We start from the raw sequence: 21,961 nt of genomic DNA, 5'->3' as shown, positions 1-21,961 counted from the left end.
CTTAGGACAGGATTAATAAACAAACATGTACAATAGGTTACAGCAGATCAATCATTTGTAGAGGGATTTTTTGTTTTTTTTTGTTTATGTGGGTCACAGGTCTGCACTTTGTAAAATTCATGTCTTTCTAGTCAGTGTCTTTCATTATTACCAGCAGCAGCAACAGAAAGAACAAAATGTTTATTGTATCAGAAGGCAGTAACACATCTATCACACTTTGGCAGAGTTTAGAATGGGTTTTGAATCTTGCAGCCATGCATCAGTGAATGAATCATTTTGAACATTAATAACCTCCTGGCAATAGACTACAATGAAGTAATATATTAATGTACTGTAGTTCAGGTGAAAACCTCTAAAAGTCACATTTTCACTTACTATTATCTATTAATGATGTCTACGATTGAGGTTGTGTTGTATCACACAGGCACAAATGGGATGACTAAATGTATTGCTGGGTAGCTATATATAATTTACTCTCCTGTGATAGTATTACTCAGACTAAAAAATACACAAGTAGATAAACCTTCTGATATTATTATGCTTGGCTCTGTGTCATTGCTTTGTGTTTTTTTGCTTGTAATTCCATCTCATCCTCGTCCTTTTTTTTTCTGGAGAGGCCATCCATAAAAGAACACACCAAATGAAACCTTTTGCCAGAATGTGGTCTGCACTTGTCTAATCCACCCTCCCATGTACCTCCCTTATGAATTCTCCTGACAACCCAGATAACACCAGACGCTCGAGGGCTATTTATACACCAAAACCTCCATTTGCATCTGAAAGACAGTTGGCAAGCACAATCACCATTCTCATAACACCCACACCAGGGGCCTCTTACAAATATTTCCTCAAGTTTGACAGTGCATTCACTCTGTGGGCTGCCCTGGGGAGCAAATGGCTAAGTAACCTTGCATCGCATCATGAAGGTTATCACTTTCTGAGCAGTGTTAGAATGTCTTGCAGGTGTGATGACAATTTCACGACCAATTACATGCCTCCCCCCAAAAACTCATTGACACTTGACAGTGTTGCTCTAGATGAAGCTGAAGGTTTTTCTCCTGTTGAACTTTGCTGCCTTCATTCTTCTTATTTTACATTCAGACAAACCAAGTTTTTCCTATTGTTAGCTAAACTAGTCTTTAACCATTTTACCCCTGGATGCTTCTGAAACAGTCAGAAATAAGGCCTCCTATTTTTGGGATGATTGCCGGGGTGGTAGTGTGCATGTAGAATGAAACTGCTGGTGAGGGCCTGTGCCGATGGATGAGCAACTCGTGGTGAAAAAAGCAGCCGGTACAGTCGTCGTGTTCACAGGCTGTCAACCTGCCAGCACTCAGCTGAAACCTCTAGTGATTGTATACAGACTTCAATGCAGTCACACAAGGCCAATTTATGCATGTAAATTTCCTTGGAGTTTTTTTTAGATATGCAGGAAATCCCACAAATATTTATTCCAATATGTTTTAAAAATTGATTTGGAGATAAAGCACACATATTCTTCTCTAAGGGATGGTGTTTACCCCTTTAAACTATATACTGTACAATACAGAGTGTAGCCTTTATCAAAGCAATGTATGACAAAAAAGTGCTGTGTTGCACTTAATTTCCACTTGTGAGGCTGGAAATAAAAAGTATTCCTAACTGCCGGAAGCTTCAGTAATGGATTTCGGAACATGAAGGGCTAGAGTTTTTATTGGCATTCAGCAAGATTGTGTAGTAATCATACACACCTTGTGATCTTAGCAAATTAACTGTGAAATGTGGAGTTGTACAGATGTCAGGTTTTAATTGAAGCCCTCTCTTTCTTACTTTCAAGCTGGGCTGCAGCAAGTAACACGTTTTTTGGGGGTTTTTTTTGTACGTTTACATAACCAAATAGAGCATAACAAATCCCTAGATTAAAAAGTAAATTATACTAGTCATTTTTGTGAAAATAACATGTTCATTCAATTCGTCTATTCTATATCTAGCTTTTGTCAGGGTTGATGTAGGCTGGAGTCCTCAGAATATACCGACACTGTGCTCCATTGCAAATATGCAATATAAATGATTTGTATTTGACACAGGGTCCATTATCTGTGCTCCTGTGCCCCTAAATGTGTTCTCATTTAGCAGCTTTTGTTTCTTACCTTATTGTTCAGTATGATAGGTTATCCAGCAAAATTGGATATGTCAGCCAAGCTTATAGATGTTTTCCTTTGTGACCTTAAGTTTGTACAGTAGAACTCAGTCCAGTGCAAGAGAAATGGATGGATTCTAAATCATGTTTATAGTTTTCTTGTAATTGATTTTCATTTGCAGAAACCAAAAAAAAAAATCTGGGCCACCTTTGGAAAACAATGCCTCAATAAGCAAACTATGATCAGCATACATATTTACTGGAGCTCTTTTATTGGATAAACCTCCACCCCATACATTTTACATGAAACTCTCTGTATGTTTGATTGCTCACAATGCAGTGCTCAAACAATTCAGAGCAGAGATTTTTTTTTTTTCTTCTTTTTTTTCTTTTTTTCTGGAGTTTACGAAAATAGTGCACAGCACCCCATGAACACCTAACGGCTGTGTCTGTCTTGTTGAGTAGCCGATCAGACTGAAGTCTTGTTTTGGCATGAACCCACAGGGTGTAGTTGTAAAATGGGGACACCAGCATATGGACTCCTCATAGTGCTGTTGCCTTTGTAATGGTGTATTACGCTTTCTCGGCACAGTCATGGTCTTTTATCCTCTGCAAAGTAAGGTCAATGATAATTACTACTCACATAATCAGTGTCTACTAAGTGATCATCTTGATCCTCTGGTTATTGAATATTCTTTATTATGCTTTTCAAATAGGCCCAGAACTAATTCAAATGACTATTCATCTGCTCATGAAAGGGTCATTCATTCCACTCCAATAATTAAATTATACCCAATGTAAGGTAATGTTTATTCTTATTATTGAATAACCTTATCAAGAAAGGTTGGTTGCTGTTTTCTTTTCCCACCTCCTTACAGCCCTATTTGAATTTATAGGTGGAAAGCAAATAAACATTTTATTTTACTTTTGTGTATGTATTAAGCTACTCTAAACATATGCTAGAGGCTAAAGTGTGAGGCGCTGGTACGTTTAGTTAAGTGCTAATGTCAGTACCCTAACATGTTTAGCGGTTCTCTAAGTACTCTGTGTTCTATGTTCATCATCTTCATTGGCTAATATTTGCTCATTAACATTAAAGACACTGTACAGCTGAGGCTGGTAGGTCTTTGATTCTCAAAACCACAGTTATGAACTTTGAGGGGGCACTACATGAAAAGTAGTGCAGATGATCTTCGAAGTCATTAGAATTAATTTTGTGGGGAACAATCCATCTAATAGTCAAATGTAAGTTATTTCATAATGAACTAAAATGCCAACATCATGGTACTGGGAAAAGTCATAAAATCACCAAAGTCAATGCACTTTGTCATCTGGGGACCATTAATGTCTGTTCAATATTTCATGGCAATCCATCTAATAGATACTTCACTCTAGACCAGAGCAATGGGCCAGTCAACATTACCATCCCTAGAGCCATGCCACTAGTGTGGCTAAAAAGAAGCCTTTGTGTCAGGCCAATTATTCTTTTGGCAAAGTACTGAAAGATAAACAGAAATAAAACACAACATAAAAACAAGACTATAGGTATAACAGGAAACAAGGGGTGTTGGTGGGGGAGAGAGAGAGACAGCAGGGAGCTGTTGGTGTTTCCAACCTCTCTAACAATTGGAACAGACAAGGGACACCTGTGGGGTATGAAATGGGGAAAAAACACTACAAAGCTGAAAAATACTTATCTTAGAAATTACTCTGGTTTCACAACTTATCCTTGCTTCTGTCATGTTCTGCTGTTGCATATGAGCCACAAATGTCATCTGTGTTTCATATTCAGGAAAGTAAAAGAGCAAAGATTTAAATAAAAGATCTGAGGTTTACTGTGTAAAGTAAACCTTAATAAAGTGCCTTTGAGCTACCACACATTGCATTATATTTTAGTGTGTGAATAATCACGAAACGTCTAAACTTTACGATATACACACCTTTACTGAGCAGCTAATTTGAAATAGATGGTTCTAATCATATAAACCAGAAAGTGTTGCAGCAAGCAAAAAGGAATAATTCAGGGTTTGAAGGAAGGTGGTCACAGACAGTTGCATCCTTGACCTTTTGCAGACAGTAAGTGGTTTGAATCTTGAAGGCAGTGAATTCTTGAGACCTTCAGCTCAAGCCAAAGCTTTAAAATGTGTTCTCTGAACTTTGGAAAACAGCCATCATGGATCATTGATCTTTTTTACTTTGACTACTCAGTTTAATTGCACCTTCTATGATCTATAGCACTAAATGAATGTTTCTTTCAATTGCTATCTCTCTATCCTGCAGTTGCATCTTTCCTAAGTCTGTCTAAACTTCTTTTCCAAAGTGACAGTTTGAATGTGGCTGTTTTCTCACAAGAGAGTGACTCAGTGGCTTTTATTGTCCATTAAAGCACATCAGCCATGACATGTGTTTAATAATAAGGAATATCTCTGCTTAATGGCTACCAGCCGAGGTCCAGGCTGTCAGATTGAATCTCACATGCAGAATGAATTCATAAAGAGGAGCTGCCTTTAGCACCCTGTAGTGACGGCACTGATGAACGATCCCATGAAGTTGGATGCCACATGCAGTGTAACTGCAGGTGTGCATTAGTGTGAGATTATATAAAGAAACGCTTCATTGTGACACCTGCTATCATACGATACAGTGCGCAGAAACTTACTCAGTGTATCGTCTAACATTTTGACACAAAATTCTTTATTTTACAGTTGAGCAGAAAAGCAGGTTACAAGAGAATCAACTATCACAAAACCTTTCTACCTCAAAAGCTTTTCCTCCTTGACAGTGTTGTTTGTTGTAATGCATAAACAAGACAGAGTCACTATTATGGATAAAAGCAGTGACTTTTCTTATTCCTTCTTTGTGTCTTTGTGTCTGTTTTTACAGATAATAGGTTTTGTAATTAAGGTTGTTAAAAGTTCTAAAAATGTAAGTGTGTTATCAAAAGGAGATATGCACTCCTAATATGTGGCATACAGCCACCTAAAACATTTTATTAACCCAGACCCAGTTAATCTTTTAAATGTCATGCAGGGGGAATGTTGGGCACGTTTAGGATCTAGGTGACACATAAGATTGAAGTTTACTAGCTTCTTTTAGAAAACACACTACTTAAGAGATTCAGCAGATATTCAGCTAAACCCTAAGTTGAAGCCAGAGTCACAAAGTTTCAATATGTGTGGATAACTGACTTCGACGGGGTTGTTAGGGCTCAGGTAGAGTAGTTATACTGAGTGAATGGTTAACATAAAAAGAAATTCTGCCTTAAAACATTAGATAATTCATGTGTTGACTACAGTCAGCGACAACCTGTTTCTTAGTGCATGGAACTGTAGCACACCAACCCTCTCACTTGTTTTTTAAAATTCAACAGGGCTGTTTTTGTTAAATGTGACTTATACTCCGGTGTGAATTATAGTCTGGAAAATACGGTAATCATTCTTCACGTGTCCTGTTTATGAATATTGCTTTTAAGCCATTAGCTGTTTGCGGGCAAGAGTCTTTCAGCTCTCTGTATCCTGTTTACAGGACTGTGTTTTCTTAGAAAACCAGGTCCTTTAATCTTAGGTTTTGAAAATAATTGAGCAAGCCATTGATTAGTTTGTAAAAAAAAACAAAACAAACAAAAAAAAAAAAACATCATCTCCTTTTAAATATCTCTTGAGATAAAATGAATGGTACAAATCGAATGATCTTAATGAAAGAAGTATTTCCTTGCAGATCAAATCCATGAAAATACATCAATGAAATAAAACATATTTTTTCATAAGCTCAACAAAACAGATATTTTCCCTGTAGTTCTGTCCTTTTTGAAGTGAAGCATTGCTGTTTTTTTTTTTTTGTCCACAAAATTGAAGGTCAGTGTGCACACAACCACATGCTTAGTATTATGTCAACCTTTCTGAGACTGTCCACCTCAAAATAACTACCTCAAGTATTTAAACATTGGGCTGTTGGATTAATGTAGCATTTATTTCCTTGCTAAAATAACAGCGACTTTTCCATAACCTTTAATTTTGACAAGAGTATTTCCCTAACCAAGTGTTGCCTCACTTTAACCATATAGTATCTTAAGAGGACAGTTTAACATTTGAGGCAATAAACATATTATATAGATTTCTGTGACTCTGCCTTTGTTTTACTGGTCTCATGTCTGCTGAAAATGAAGCGTACAGCCAGCTGACAGCTTAGTTTACCTGAAAGACTGGGAGCTTGAGGAAAATGGGAAGACTGGCCCTGTCCCCAGAACCCAAAAAGCTCACTAATTTATATATAATATATAGTTTGTTTTATTTGTATATAAAAACTATAGTGTTAAAACATCAAGTTCTGGTTTTACAGGGATTAATGTGTGGCACTCTTTATTGGCTGGGTCCAATGACTTCTTGGATTTGAGTTTTCACTGGGAGATTGTCAGCCAACCAACAGAAACGGAGAAAGCGAGTCCACAGGCAAGGTGTTTCCCCTTGCTTTCAGTCTTTATGGTAACATAAACTGTCACTGGGCTCCAGCTTCACATTAAACACTCACATATGAGTGGTTGGAAACAGAAAGAAAGAGAGGAATGACATCCATCCATCCATTATCTAAACCTGCTTATTTCTATTTAGGGTCACAGGGATCTGCTGGAGCCTATCCCAGCTCTCTTTGGGTGAAAGGCAGGGGTACACCCTGGACAGGTCACCAGTCCATCACAGGGCCACAGAGAGACAAACAAGCTCACACACTCACACTCACTCCTATGGGCAATTTAGAATCACCAGACTACACATTGCTAGTTTATATTCACAATGTCCAAAAAGAAAACACCAAATGGGATTTCCACAGCACTGTTAACAATAGTATAAGACAGTGGAATAAGTTGTAGTATAATCATATAACCTTATGTGCCCTGTTTGAGTTCTTTTTTTTTTTTTTTGGACAGACATAATGGATGTAGAACTTGGCACTTTAACTGCTGTTAAAGCAAGTGCTTCTATTCAAACTCTGTCCATCTCCTCTCCTCTGTTTCTCGTATCAGTGCAGCATTGCTGTATATCCCCTCCCGCTCCCTTCTCTGTTTCTTTGCTAATTTCACTCTGCCTTTTCCTTTTTCATGTCTCCTATCTTACCCTGTGCCTATCATTTCCTTTTCTCTCCCCTTGTCTCTTTCTCTTTTGCTCCCCACTCTTTTCTCTTGTTTCCTTTGAAGTGCTAAACAATGAGAGGGCTACACTCTCTGTTAAGCTCACAGGGAAATCCAGGCTGAAACTGTATGGCATGGTGCAGCGCAGCAGAATCTTGTCCTCAGGACCATAGTGGGATGGGAGGGGGTGAGGCAGCATCAGAAATATAGTAAGCATATGGTGACAATGGCAATGGCTGCACAGAGCCTTGATCCTCCAAGCCATCACAAGCCTACGTCAGCAGGCTGATGACCGCTATGACTCATTTCCATAGAGCGTGCCTATTTGCCTCTGTTGCTCTGATTGTTGAACATAGACAACTGTCCATTTCTCATTGGGATGCATATGAGATTATCAGTATAATGATGGAGATCAGAAGATGTGCATCTCAAGACCCTATTGACTGCAATGATTGAGCTAAAGTATTTCATTTGTGCAGCACAGAGGAGAAAGTTGTTATTTCAGTATGATAGTTGTCCTTCCATTGTCTTTGTATTTACCTTCCTGTCTTTTTTTTTTTTTTTTTTCTTTCATGCAGCCACAGACACATCCAGGCTGTGATGAATGCTAGTCATTGCTAAAGGATTTAATGGAAAATGAAGCAGAATAAATGCTATGGGGAAACAATCCGTGACATATTGTCATCTGTTGAAGCATCTGAAATGTGTTTATCCACTTCCACGTTTCCTTTAACTATATCTCACAGTCATTCATCTGTATGCACCTCACTGAAATCTGATACAGCCCCTCTCCTCTTCAGTTTCCTCTTTTCTGAGTCTGTCTCTTTCTCATATTCATACACGCTAATGCCAGCACTGCATGATGTGCTTTTATGTGGCCATTGATGCATTTCTTGAGTCAATCTGTCTGAGCTCTGTAATTCACCCTCCATCAAATAGGCTTAATGCAAGCAAATGCCTTTCTCCTCCTCACACTGACATGACCAGTTCTACATAAGGATTTGTAATGACAACTTGACATTTTGTACTTATTATCATGAACTACAGATTCTATTGTGAACACATCTGTGTAGAAATAGCAGATGTCTCACATTTGCCGTTTCCCTGCCTATAAATACCTGCAGTGTTTTGTTTTTTTGTTTTTTTTGTTGTTGTTTTTTTTTTTCACTTTATGTACTGTAGAGCACTTTGAAAAGCATGTGGGAAGGAGATTGCTTTCTTGGTGGGGCTCTGCAGTTTAATCTAATGGCTGTTTAATTTGTTTGATTACTCTGATGAGGTGAACAAGTCTTAAGGTCTCTTCATGCTGCGAGAATTGCTTGAATTCTTAAGCTCTCTGCAGGGCATTTCACTCCATTAGAGATGCAATTCAATAATTGTTGGGCCTATACTGAATATTGGAGAGACTGGTGTCATAGTATAGGTCACTGAAAGGTTTTCTCAGTGCACAGTGTCTAAAAGGGTTCAGACAATATGATCTGAACCATATAAGACAAATCACTCAGAATGATTATGCCAATTTTCCAACCCCAGGATAGTACATAACCCTGTCCAGTACAAGGCTGCTCTCCATCACTGCACAAGACAAACCCAGGTGTTTGTAGGGTCGTTATTCTGTGAATCACTGAACAGTATAATAGAGACGGGCAGGAAATGACAAGAAAGAGAAGAAATTGTCTAAGAAAGTGGTTGTGAATTACAGTACATTCATTTACAAATAATTGAGTAGAGGATTGTGCTGGAGTTTGGCCTCTGTGTGTGGGCTTTATGTACTGTAGATGCCATGCTTTCTGAATCTAACTTTCCTCTTCTTTTCACTTTATACTGTAGGAGTGTGTGAATTTGACAGAAAGGTGAGATGTGGTGCGATCACAGAAAGTCACATCAGGTATTTGTTTTCAGATTTAAATCTCTCTCTAACCTGTAAAAGACTCATGCGTTGCAATAGTCTCCTTTGCATTTTCTAATTAGCTAGTCAGTGTGAATTCACCCTGGTGGACTACAGTGGGACAACTCAGAGGCATAGTGAATCTGACAGGATGGACCTTTGAGGTTATAAAAGCACTGCTTGGCTATGTTTTATTGATGTCTCTGGGCTGATTCACCCTGACATTTGCTGATTCCCTGTGTGTCAAGCAAATCTCTTGCCATCATAAAACGACTTGTCCAGGGTCCACCTGGTAAATATTTAAGGGATACCCCATTCCGTGTTGAGCACTTCTTAGATAGAGTTTGAGGCACAGGTTGTGTTATCTTGGGTAAAAAGTGAAAATTATAAGAAAAGATCTCTAATTCTTGGGCAGAAAATAAGCTCACAGCAACACATAGCTGAGCTGCTATGAATCCACCAACAGCCTGGTACCAAAAATGAGCAGCTATGAGTGAGTGCAGTTAGTTTCCAGTGGGAACCATAATACTAACAAGCATTTCATGTTGCATGGAGTCATTTCATTCAGCATTAAAGGCATTGATGGAGCTGTACCTACTGCATATACTTGGTGTCAACATTAAGAACTCTTCACATTTTGCCTTCTAGGAGTTTATAAGACACTTTGAAATAAGAAAGCCCAGACCCATGATTGATCCCCATGTTCATTATTGGCTCAGCAGAGGCTCTGTTTGCCATGAGCATTCTGTCTTTGCAATTTGCTTTTCTATTGTTCAAAAGACAAGACCAGCAGCACATCTTTACAGTCCTGATTGGCCGGAAGAAGCTTTTAGAAGATGACTCAATTCAGCAGGACCTACTGTCTGTGCTGAACTTAAGAGGAAACATTAGTGTTTTTGCTGATAAATTAAGAGATGTGAATTGAAATGAACAGAAATGTTAGACTGTTTTAAACATTTACTTTTGTTTTATAAGCCAGACTGACATGACAGATAAGTTGTTACCCATACTGGACAGAAACAGTGATTTTTGGAAGGGGGGGTCTTCTACCTAGTAAAATTGTCTGTGGGTTGTGCACACATTAAAACTGATACTCATACAATTATTATAAAAATGGCCTTTGAAACCAGGTTAGAAAGTGTTTCAGTATATATCTTTCTTTGTAAAATCCTTGCCGTACCTTTTTACAAATGCAAATTGGAACTCGTATGTTGCTAGTATGAATTTATCTGTCTCTTTCTCACTCTCTGTTTCTGCCATTTTACTATGTAAACAGGATAAAGCTGGTTTTGAATTTAACTTTTGGTCCACCACTTCTGACACCTTGCAATCCACATCAGCTACTGAGTGACAGTTTCAGAGTTTGTTTGAACTAAGGAACGAGGAGGAGGGAGGAGAGAGATGGGATAAATAAAGAGGCATGGTGTGGGAAGTGGGGCATATAGGTGGTAATACTTCTAGACAGTATGTTCAATCAAGTACAGTGGGTACGGAAAGTATTCAGACCCCTTTAAATATTTCACTCTTTGTGTCATTGCAGCCATTTGCCAAAATCAAAAAAGTTCATTTTATTTCTCATTAATGTACACTCAGCACCCCATGTTGACAGAAAAAAAACAGAAATGTAGAAATTTTTGCAAATTTATTAAAAAAGAAAAACTGAAATATCACATGGTCATAAGTATTCAGACCCTTTGCAGTGACACTCATATTTAACTCACATGCTGTCCATTTCTTCTGATCCTCCTTGAGATGGTTCTGCTCCTTCATTGGAGTCCAGCTGTGTTTAATTAAACTGATTGGACTTGATTAGGAAAGGCACACACCTGTCTATATAAGACCTTACAGCTCACAGTGCATGTCAGAGCAAATGAGACTCATGAGGTCGAAGGAACTGCCCAAGGAGCTCAGAGACAGAACTGTGGCAAGGCACAGATCTGGCCAAGGTTACAAAAGAATTTCTGCAGCACTCAAGGTTCCTAAGAGCACAGTGGCCTCCATAATCCTCAAATGGAAAAAGTTTGGGACGACCAGAACTCTTCCTAGACCTGGCCGTCCAGCCAACCTGAGCAATCGTGTGAGAAGAGCCTTGGTGAGAGAGGTAAAGAAGAACCCAAAGATGCAGTAGGGAGATGGGAGAAAGTTCCACAGAGTCAACTATCACTGCAGCCCTCCACCAGTCGGGGCTTTATGGCAGAGGGGCCTGAGGGAAGCCTCTCCTCAGTGCAAGACACATGAAAGCCCACATAGAGTTTGCCAAAAAACACATGAAGGACTCCCAGACTATAAGAAATAAGATTCTCTGGTCTGATGAGACCAAGATTGAACTTTTTGGCGTTAATTCTAAGCGGTATGTGTGGAGAAAACCAGGCACTGCTCGTCACCTGCCCAATACAATCCCTACAGTGAAACATGGTGGTGGGAGCATCATGTTGTGGGGGTGTTTTTCAGCTGCAGGGACAGGACGACTGGTTGCAACTGAAGGAAAGATGAATGCGGCCAAGTACAGAGATATCCTGGAAGAAAACCTCTTCCAGAGTGCTCAGGACCTCAGACTGGGCCGAAGGTTCACCTTTCAACAGGACAATGACCCTAAGCTCACAGCTAAAATAACAAAGGAGTGGCTTCGGAACAACTCTGTGACCATTCTTGACTGGCCCAGCCAGAGCCCTGACCTAAACCCAATTGAGCATCTCTGGAGAGACCTGAAAATGGCTGTCCACCAACGTTCACCATCCAACCTGACAGAACTGGAGAGGATCTGCAAGGAAGAATGGCAGAGGATCCCCAAATCCAGGTGTGAAAAACTTGATGCACCATTCCCAAGAAGACTCATGGCTGTACTAGCTCAAAAGGGTGCTTCTACTCAATACTGAGCACAGGGTCTGAATACTTATGACCATGTGATATTTCAGTTTTTCTTTTTTAATAAATTTGCAAAAATTTCTACATTTCTGTTTTTTTCTGTCAAGATGGGGTGCTGAGTGAACATTAATGAGAAATAAAATGAACTTTTTTGATTTTGGCAAATGGCTGCAATGACACAAAGAGTGAAAAATTTAAAGGGGTCTGAATACTTTCCGTACCCACTGTATAGACACAAAGATCGAGGGATGGGAATTACTTGACAATGTACTAATATGTGTCTCCAAAATGTCATAAAATACACAGTGCAGGTGCAGATGAACCAGAGTCACTGGCTTCGTCCTGTTCAACTACTGGTTAATCACATTTGTCTTTATCTTTCAAAACAGTCCCTGCCTCTTCATGGATTTCTATTAGAATATAGGAGAGAGAAAATTGTGCCTTTGAGACAATCCAATCCAGCTCTGTCCTAAAGCTTTACTGCAACACTAATATACCCCCTACCCCCCATTCCCCCGCCATTCGAGCCCCCAGTGCATCTCTCTGACATAGCAGTAATCTGTGCCCAGTTTCCTCTAGCTTGCATCCCTTTATGGGATGTTAAAAACCGCAGCATGTTTATGTCGTTTCACTCATCGCCAGTTCCACATGGATGTTTCCAACAGAGAAAAAAAAAAACAAAACAGCAGTTGAGGGAGGCTGAGTCTTTTTCTTTATGCATGTGTGTTTTTGTGGATTGGCATTCTGGCACATGTAAACTACTGTATTGACCTCTAGTTCACCTGGAAATCATTTTTACCACGTTCAGAACTAAACAGCACAACTGGTGTGTGGGTGCAGAACACACAGCAGGATGTAATTATCCAAAATAATGTTTTACTGTTTGCTTTAGTGAGGGTGACCTATTCAGAAAATATATAGGTGTGCTGAGACACTGTATGTGCTTTCAGTTGAGCTGTGTTGATTTGCGTGACACAGCAGTGAATTTTAGGTTTGAATTGTTCTGAGTTTGTTGTGGCATCTGGGAGAGTGTTTATAATTGTGAGATGTGCCCAGTAACACCTGGTGCTGTGTAAAATACTTTCATTAGGTTGTTATGCAGGTTGATCGTTTTCTTCTCTGTAACCTCTCAGCTTCGAATTTTGAAATTAAACCCTGGATGTCTGTTATATTATTGTGTCATGGTGAAGCAGTTAAAATGGTATATTTACTTAGATGAGAGATGGTCTACAGTGCATACTGGTGAGAAATGTTAAGGGAGTTTGACAGGTTGTATAAATGTCCGGTTGATATAAACTGTTTTCATTTTTTTTTTCCTTGACACCAAAGACCTACATTTGTGCAGAATAAAAAAAAAACAAAAAACAAAAACAAAATCTATTTTGACTAGTGAAATCTGTCTCTGTTAAATGATGCTATGACACTGATTTGAAAGGAAATAGTGGGATTTGTTTGTCATCCTACATCTGCATTTTATTTTCTGAATCAGCAACTGAAGTCAGATATAATAAAAGCTGACAGATGGTGGCAAATGACAGGAACAGAGATGAATTTAGTGGCCCTCTCAACAAGCACAAACATTATGATCCATCCTCCCAATTACAGTGGCACTTGATAAACTTAGTATTCTCTTGTGGCTTTGCCAATGTGGTGTAGGTAAACTCATTAGTACATTATATTTCTTTTGCCAAGAAGCATGAAAGTACCCCATCATCCGTATATTATTTTTTATCCACATGAATAATCTGTTGTGGTCTAAAATAACATATTTATCAGTGTCACCTGGTTGCTCACTGACATTTTCCCTGCTTATTGGCGAAGAAAGAGGGTGATACAATCTCAATGTAACACAAAAATTTGGTTATACAATATTTATTGCAGTGTGAGTGTGTAGTGACTTGTGTTTTCAAGTTAACAGGTTTCATACCAATTAACCTATGTTCAAAGAAAAATGCTATTATGTGCTGGAAAAGTTACTAGAAAAAAGTTCTAACTTGCTCTTCCATTAGTGTCTATGGTGAAAGGGCATGTTAAGGAAGCACAAATATCTGACAGTTAATAAAAAGGAGTCCTTGCTGCTAAGGCCAAAGCAGTGATTAGGGCCAGATCCTAATGCATTTTGTTCGCTGTTTTTCTCTGGTTCTGTTCTGCAACCACTGTATTTTAGATGCTGCAGCTGCAGAGTTTTTGAAAATGTGTCTAATCCACCTTTGATTCCAATTTCTGCCACATCACCTCTGCCTGTTCATCTGTGTGAAAGGCTTTTAAAATGTAAGAAATTACAGTACATAGTCATTGTACACGCACTTGAAGTCAGGAAACAAGAAAGAAATGGGCACGGAAATGAACTTGCAGCTGCCACTTGGGGTGTTTGCAGGTGGAAATGACAGAATGGTTTTATAGATGAGGTGTGTGCTTTTCAGAGGCACATCTATTATGCTGGTGGAAATAAAATGGACCAAATAAAGTATAGATTGATAACAATGTAAGCCAAGCACATTCAGTTGACTTTAGTTAATCTGGAGTTTTGTTTTGTCCGGTGCTGTTTGAATAGATGGTGTTTTTTTTTTTTTGTTTGTTTTGTTTCAGTTTTTTTTTTTTTTTTTTTTTTTTGGTCTCGTATGATCACCAACAGTGAGTCAGATTTTGTTGCCTTCATAGTGGGCACGCAGGTCAAGGGCTTTTTTTTCAGTGACCGGAAGTTTTGCTCACATTCGCCTATCTGCTCTACTTCTTTATCTTAGCCCCATCTCAGTTGCATCTCCCGAGAGCATCTGCATCCTTTATCTCCTGTATCTTATCTGTAATGCCAGACACTAGGGATGGCAATCTAAAAGAGAGCGAGTAATAAGGAATTAGGGAGAGGTGAAGAACAGAAGAATAAGCAGTGTATGAAAGTGAGAAAAAGAAAGATTCAAAGCTTTTTTTAAAAAAAAGATCTTTTCTTCATTCTTTCAGATACAAAACAGTTTGAACTGTATTTTTGGTAGATATAAAATGGTAATATTAATATTTATTGTTTTTAAATTTTACAATCAATAATTTTATAATTATGAATTTAGACAGAAATATTAATCTTCTTTTTCAGAGAAGTCCAAAATGACTTTGTTTTGCAAAGCTTTTCACTGGGCTTTAATCCTCTGTATTGCTTTGGACAAACAACAATGCATCTTCGCTGTCTTGGTTAGGGTATGTATTGATTTGCACTGAGTGATAAAAGATACAATTGTGGCTCTGTGCACAAACTCTGACACCAATCAGTGTCCTCCCAGAGCGCTCACTTTGGTTCTTAATTGACCCTAGTTTGCAAAAACTGTCAAGTTTTGATGGATAATAAGTGCTTGATTCGATTCCACCCTGTTTAAAAGTTGAAAGTCTCTGCCAGCCAGAAGTCAACTGCTCTTCTAGGTGCTAATGGACTCTCTAGAGGTCTGGTTGCCCCTGGTTGTAAAAGTAATAACCTGTGGTAGCTGTCAAAAGAGCACTCTCTCTCTCCAAGGCTGCTATGGTGTACTCTGAAGAGGAGAAGAAGAGACAGGAAGGGGGTAAACAGTAAGAGGGAACATTTTCATTACAGCCCTCAGTGTTGGTTTCTATAGCTTCAGGGATTTCTAGTAACAGATCTGGTGCTAGTGCTCTGGTCTGTATGTGTTCCAATTATTAAACCCCTTTAGGTTCTGTGCCAATGCAACCCAAAGCCAACATGTCTCATAGGTATCTACTGTCACACAGCTGTAGATAGAAAATGAATTACAAAATGTATAACAAAATAGCCAGGCAATAAATTTTTTTTCCAGTTGCAAGTAGATATATTTTTTTTCTTGAACTTGCTATATTATTCTATAGTTCACAAGGACCTATCCTATAAATCAGCAGTGCCAATAAAGTTTGAGTGTTTCTGGATCTTTTAATCTGATTGTTTTGATTTTCTTTTTGTTCACTCTCATCCCCCTGAGTGCCACAACAGGAAGACATTTTCAGACAAAAAGCCCTTGTAAACCAACTACACGCTGCGTGCTCAGCTAATGATGATCTGCAAAGCATTTAGCTTCAGGTATTTCTTTGGTGGAGACCAAAACAAAGCAACCAAAACCAGAAAGAATATTGGAATTATATTCACTGCATTGCAAGAAAGACACCAAATGAATTATAATGTCATAACTGCTAGATGTGTGAATATTCATCATATATTTATATTAGTTACTAACAGTTTGATTATATGTTACATTAAAAGGCCATAATGGCACAGCTGTGTTCACTGCTTGTTTTTCTCCTGCCCCTGAAAAATTCTCAAGTTAGCTCTTAAACCTGCATTCTCACATAACATATTTCCTACCTCAGTGAGGAAAAGGGAAACACCACAACACAGTGATTTAACTAAAGTCGTCACAGTTATTTTTAAATCCACCCCCTTTGCAGACTTAAGCCCATAGATATCCTAAACTGGTGAGTCAGTTGCATTGCTCTGGTTTCAACCTCCTCCTTTAGTTTTGGCTTGATGAATAACTTATGTATACTGTACATCAAATATGTCAGAGTATCCCTGCAACCTCTTTATGGGCCTTTTTTTTTTAAATTATTGATGCATTTTTACTTCAGGTAACACTATCAGCTTCATCTTCCCCTTATTCTCACTCACCTGAGTGTTTTTTTTTTCTTTCTAGAATTTGCAGGATACAATAGGAAGAGAATTGTCTATGTTGATTTATTTATTTATTTTTTTACACTGATCTCTGTAAGGCTCACCTTTCTGGCCAGTGGCTCTTTATTTCTTCATCTCTTGTTTTCCTTGACCTCTCTTTCTTTCCCAAACACACATACACACAGTGTCTAGTTGGCTTTTACTGACCTCCTTCCCTCTCGCTCACTCTTTCATGCTTGCCCGCTGTCTCAGTTGCTCTGACCTCTCAATATCACACAACCTGTCAATGCCAAACTACGAATGTCCCTTGACACTTATTCGACTCAGACTCCCTTCGGCATTTCCATTTGCACAGAGCCAGTTTCAATTTTTATAGTAGGTCAAGTGAGGGCTAGTGTAAAACCTGCAGCCAGAATAAGCCAAAGTTGAAGTAACAGAAAAAGTTCCCTAAGCTGAACTGTGTGAGAGCCTGTGTATATTTGTGTTTCTATAAAAAGGGTGGCTCACTCAACCATGGACACAATTTGAACTGACCACTTCGCACTTTTCCACCATCCTTTAAGTAGCTGTATATATGTATATATATATATATATATATATATATATAATATATATATTGACTGATCAAGTTGAATTCCTAGATATTTCTTTTACTTTTCTTGGAAAAAAAAAATCGAATTCATTATAGTAAACTGTTACATTGACAGTTGATATATTTAGGAGTCATGGTAAAAAAACTCACCATTATGATTATACTTTTTTACTAGAGCAGGCTCTTTCAGTACCATGGACAGCACCAAATACTTCACTCTGTGTGGGAGGATGCCTGCTGCCCACATCTGCATAACCATGGGTAGTTAATGACCTCACACACAAAAAGTCACCATTCAATTATGCTGATGTATTTAATTTTTGTGGAAAACTTTGTTCAGACTTTTTTTTTTTTGGTCTTAGCTGTGGGCCATGTGCAGAGCAAGTTGTAGTTCAAATTTAAAGAAAATACTTTGTTTGCAAAATGCAGGTGCCTTCTGGGGAGGTGATCTTTCTTTCGGGACTGCATTATGAAGTGCACTTGTCATGTCTCCAGACTGGAAGAGAGTGAATGAATGAAGTGAATGAAGAAAGGAGCAGCACATTTGTATTGTACGTTTTGTTCACACATGCTGTCACATCACTATGGTTGGGAGCTGTGCACTCATTTTGATCACCTGCTTTATAAAGAAGACATATTACATAGAGAACAATTTTCTTTTTTCTTGAGCTTTTTATACTGGTAGCAAACATTTAAAATCTCTTCACATTGCTGTTAAATTGCAGGGCAAAAATTTGAGCCTCTCAGCTCTTTTGCAGCTTTAGATGTGTGGGTGTTGGGTGCCTGTTTGTAAATGTGCATTCACCTCTGTGTGTGTGTGTGTGTGTGTGTGTGTGTGTGTGTACACACTCCCATGGGGCTGCCTACAGCGAGCTCACAGGCAGAGGATTTCCAGACTGAACAGCTGAGTGCATACACACCGTCCATGGAAATGACACTTCAACAAGAAGAATTGTTCACTTTATCCCAAGTGAAAAACAATATTTAAGATGAAGCATGCGTTTTTCTCATGTCACTATCTTCTTGCCCTTTATTTTTCTTTCTCACAATGCTTGTATGATCACTGGTGCTGCTTTGATGAGTTTGTTGACAACAGGCTTTAAGAACTCACCTTAAAGAGGCAAAGCAATACCAAAGAGATTTTAAACGGAGTGCATCCAAGGGATTGTGTTCATTTTTTGCCCATCCAAGTATGACCACACTCTCCTAGAACAGCGTCTTTGAATGATTTATTGTGCCATTGATATTAAAGATCTTAACAAGAAGCTCACACAAGCAGTTGACTCATTCTCAAATATGAAGGAAGTATCAAGTTCACTTACATTTCCTTTCCACATCCATGTTGACTGGATGGTGGTTTGAATCTCACATTTGTGGAATAAATGGATATTGCTAAATAATGTTGCACAGTGTATGCAACCAATTACTCAAACGATGTCTATACAAATCTGAAAGCATCCAGCTGCTCTTTGAATACAACTCATATTCAGACATTTTAATGACCCCAGAACCAATTTAATGGCTTGGCACAATTCAGTAAGCAAACAGTGCACCTTACACACACAAAGAATAAATAAACTCTTTCTGTAGCACCCAAAATGTGAGTAAAGAAGGCATTCATTGAGGATAATTAAACCATTGCTGTCTGTCACTACAGGGCATTTACATCTGCTACAGGCAAAATAATGCTCTTGAGCTTTAAAGAAGTGACTGAAGTTGCTGCATTAATGCAACATCACTAATATGATTTTTTTTTTTTCCTTGAAGACGACTTGCCTGCTCAGTGATTGAAACCTTAACTGAATACAAACAGTGTCTATCACTCATGAAGCGCCCCTCGGGTGTTCTCTAGTTGTAGAGGTATCTCAAAATCAACTTAACCACTCCTGGTTAGTCATTTTGTGACTAGACAAACTGGAAATTTGAAAATTGTAGTTGAGTTCTATATTACTTATCCTACTCAATCTACAGAAACTGAGACTTTGTAATATAAAAACATTATTTTACTAGAGCATGTTGTGTAAACATTAGGATGGACACATAGTGAACTTATTTGTAGAGTGAGTTTATGAACAATTAAATAATGAAGAGTAAAAGACCAGTTAATTGCTAGTTGTGAACCTTATTTAGACAAGTGCCTTGAGTTATTCTTTTGCTTTTTCTCACTTTTCTCATTTATGCCAATTAACTGACTCACCACATGCATTCAAAACCTTTTAATACACAAAAGCTGTAAAAACACAAACACCAAGATATGTTGATGATGGTTTGGTGGTTTTTAACAAATAGGACTTGACTGGGGTGCCAAGATGAGAGATTTTCCCAAGAGAAGCATATCTTTTAATCACTCTGTTCTGTGAAGTGTCTTCACTCCTGTCTGAACCCTGGACCCACGTTTTCTCTGCAGGAACAGAGACGAGATGAGAGGGAGAATTAGTTCTGTGGCAGGAGATTATTAGAGAGCTTTTGCTCAAAGACTTTTACATTAAATAATAAAAAAAAAAAAAAACAAGCTAGGCCAAGTGGAGGTAGTGTGACTTAACCTGGATAAGCTGTTTTTTGGCATTTCTGTGAATGACATACTAAAAGTTTATGTATAATGACTTATATCCTGATAAAGGGTCTGACTTATGGGTCACTTAAAATGTGCTGGCCGTCTTTGAAATGAATACTCACCCAACAATAATGTTTTTTTTTTTAATTGCTGAAAAGGCAGTCGTTACCTTTGCCAAGCACAATCGAACATGAGCCCAGGGTCCTGAATTCTACATGGTGAAGAGACTATGCACATTAATTCAATGATGACTGTGAGACATAGTTTAAAGTGTACAATAAGTGGAGCTTTTGTATTTAGAGTTTTGCTCTTCCCAAATGTCAAGAAGGAACATCCATTTCCCTATGAATTATGTCAGCATTGTTCAGATCAGTGGTTTCTTCCCTTTTTGTCCGAGGTGTACATTCTTCAGATATTCACCGACACTACTTGGCTTTTTTTGAAACAGGGTTATTTAACTTTTTGTTTCATAAAGGCGATATTGATACAAATATATAGCATTGTGATGTTACAGCCTCATGGAGTTGATAGCTTGGCTGTAGTCCTGTTTCTGTCATGGATAGATTATGCAACAACTGAACTAAATGACACGTAAGTGACCCCTTGTTACCGTGAGCCCCCACTGCCTTAAGCATTGATCATGGTTGTTTTATTGTCAACCAGAAAAACTGCAAGTGCTGCCTTTGATTGAAAACTGCATTTGAACTTCAGTGTTTTGTTCATGATGGAAATGGAGGGTCTTAGACATTTTCCAACCTTCCTACCTCAGCAAATTTATAGTGTTACTCCTGTCACTTGTTTGTATGTGTGTGTCTACAACATCCAATTCATGCAGTCAGATTGAAACTCTCTGTTGTGTTCATAATTATGATGATGATGCATGAATTCAAGTGTCAGTTCCATTTGTTTGGATGTTTGTGTTTTATTATGACTCCCATTCCCTCTGATTTTGTTAAAAGTCATAAAAGGTGCTGACAGTTTGTTCACATCTCACAAAATGACAACTTCTGTTTGGGATCGAGGGTTTTATATTGTCAGGCAATTGCCTGAAAATTTACCGCTGTTGACATGTCTATTGTTGTACAAGACCCCCAGCTGTCTTGCTCATGAAGCTGTTTTACTGAATATTCTCTGCAACCTTTAGTCAGGACTTATTTAGTATGGCACCTAATTAGAGTATATTGATGGGAGGCTTTTTGCTGTTGTTTAAGCTGGATGGGAGAAAAGGCCAGTGATTGTCGCAGTGAATCATAGCAAACTGCCCCCAGTTTTATTATTTCTCAGCTCCACACCAATTGGTGCAGACAGACCAGACGAATTGATTTAACGCAGGGAAAAATTGACAGTTTCATTCAGAAACGATAGGTTTGCTGTGGTTATAGTGACACTGCAGTGCCCAGACTGGAATAAGTTATTGATTAGTTTCATCTTCATCAGTGAGTTTGCTTTTTTTTTTTTTTTTTATTGTTCCTGTTAATCACATAGGAAAGGTATCCTGTTGATTATAATCCATCTGTCTCGGGGGTGGGGGTGTAGGTGGAGATGTGCATATGTAGCATATATGAAGTGGGAGGAGGGGCAGCGGAGCTTTATCCGGCTCACCATTACTAACCGGTGTAATAAGATTACCTAGTTCACACGTCATGACCACAGTGAGCGAGAGCTGGGGATATACTCGGAGCTGCCACATGCAGGACGCGGCTCTCCGGTGCAGTGCCGTGTGGGGCTAAAGACGCTGGGGCAGCAGAGTGCCGATGTGTCCCTGTGAGGAGGCTGTAGCTGCACTGTCAGCCGGTATCTGTGGCTCCTTTTTGCCCCACCGAAAAGGATTTTCGTTGAGTACTTCCGGAGCCAAAACATGGTAAGACACTCTCTTTTGCTTTCTGAGCCACTATCATCACGTTTTACGCGCATTAATAACCATCTTGGCGCGGTGAGACGCGCGTATAAAGCAATTAAAACAGACACTGGGTAATTTGTCTTTTTGACCACGAAGTAGCAGCTTGTTTAAGAAGCTTGCACTTGCCAATATTTTTATGGATCACGTCGATTCCCCGCCGTGAAACGACTAATCCATTGGCACAACGTAGACGTTCAACTGTGTCCTGATCTGCGCCGCTAATCTCTGCAGGGTGAAGTTTTCAGACACTAGCTGAGCGCATCAGCGTTCACTTTGGAT

The 21,961-nt window shown here is 38.8% G+C and overlaps 1 protein-coding gene across 7 annotated transcripts in view; it reads left to right on the top strand.

Annotated features, from left to right (window-relative positions):
• LOC113132020 (protocadherin-15) overlaps positions 1-21,961 on the top strand; it is a 169,384-nt gene that overhangs the window by 13,655 nt on the left and 133,768 nt on the right. Inside the window, exon 2 of one of the 7 annotated variants that reach the window (XM_026309816.1) lies at positions 9,072-9,129. The exons of the other annotated variants lie outside the window; for them this stretch is intronic. The gene's annotated coding sequence lies outside the window, so the exon portion shown is untranslated. The remainder of the gene's footprint in view (positions 1-9,071; positions 9,130-21,961) is intronic. 7 annotated transcript variants of the gene reach the window in all.

Source organism: Mastacembelus armatus, chromosome 15 (genome assembly GCF_900324485.2).
Source record: "Mastacembelus armatus chromosome 15, fMasArm1.2, whole genome shotgun sequence".
NCBI lineage: Eukaryota > Metazoa > Chordata > Actinopteri > Synbranchiformes > Mastacembelidae > Mastacembelus > Mastacembelus armatus.
This window is presented reverse-complemented; position numbering and strand designations above follow the sequence as displayed.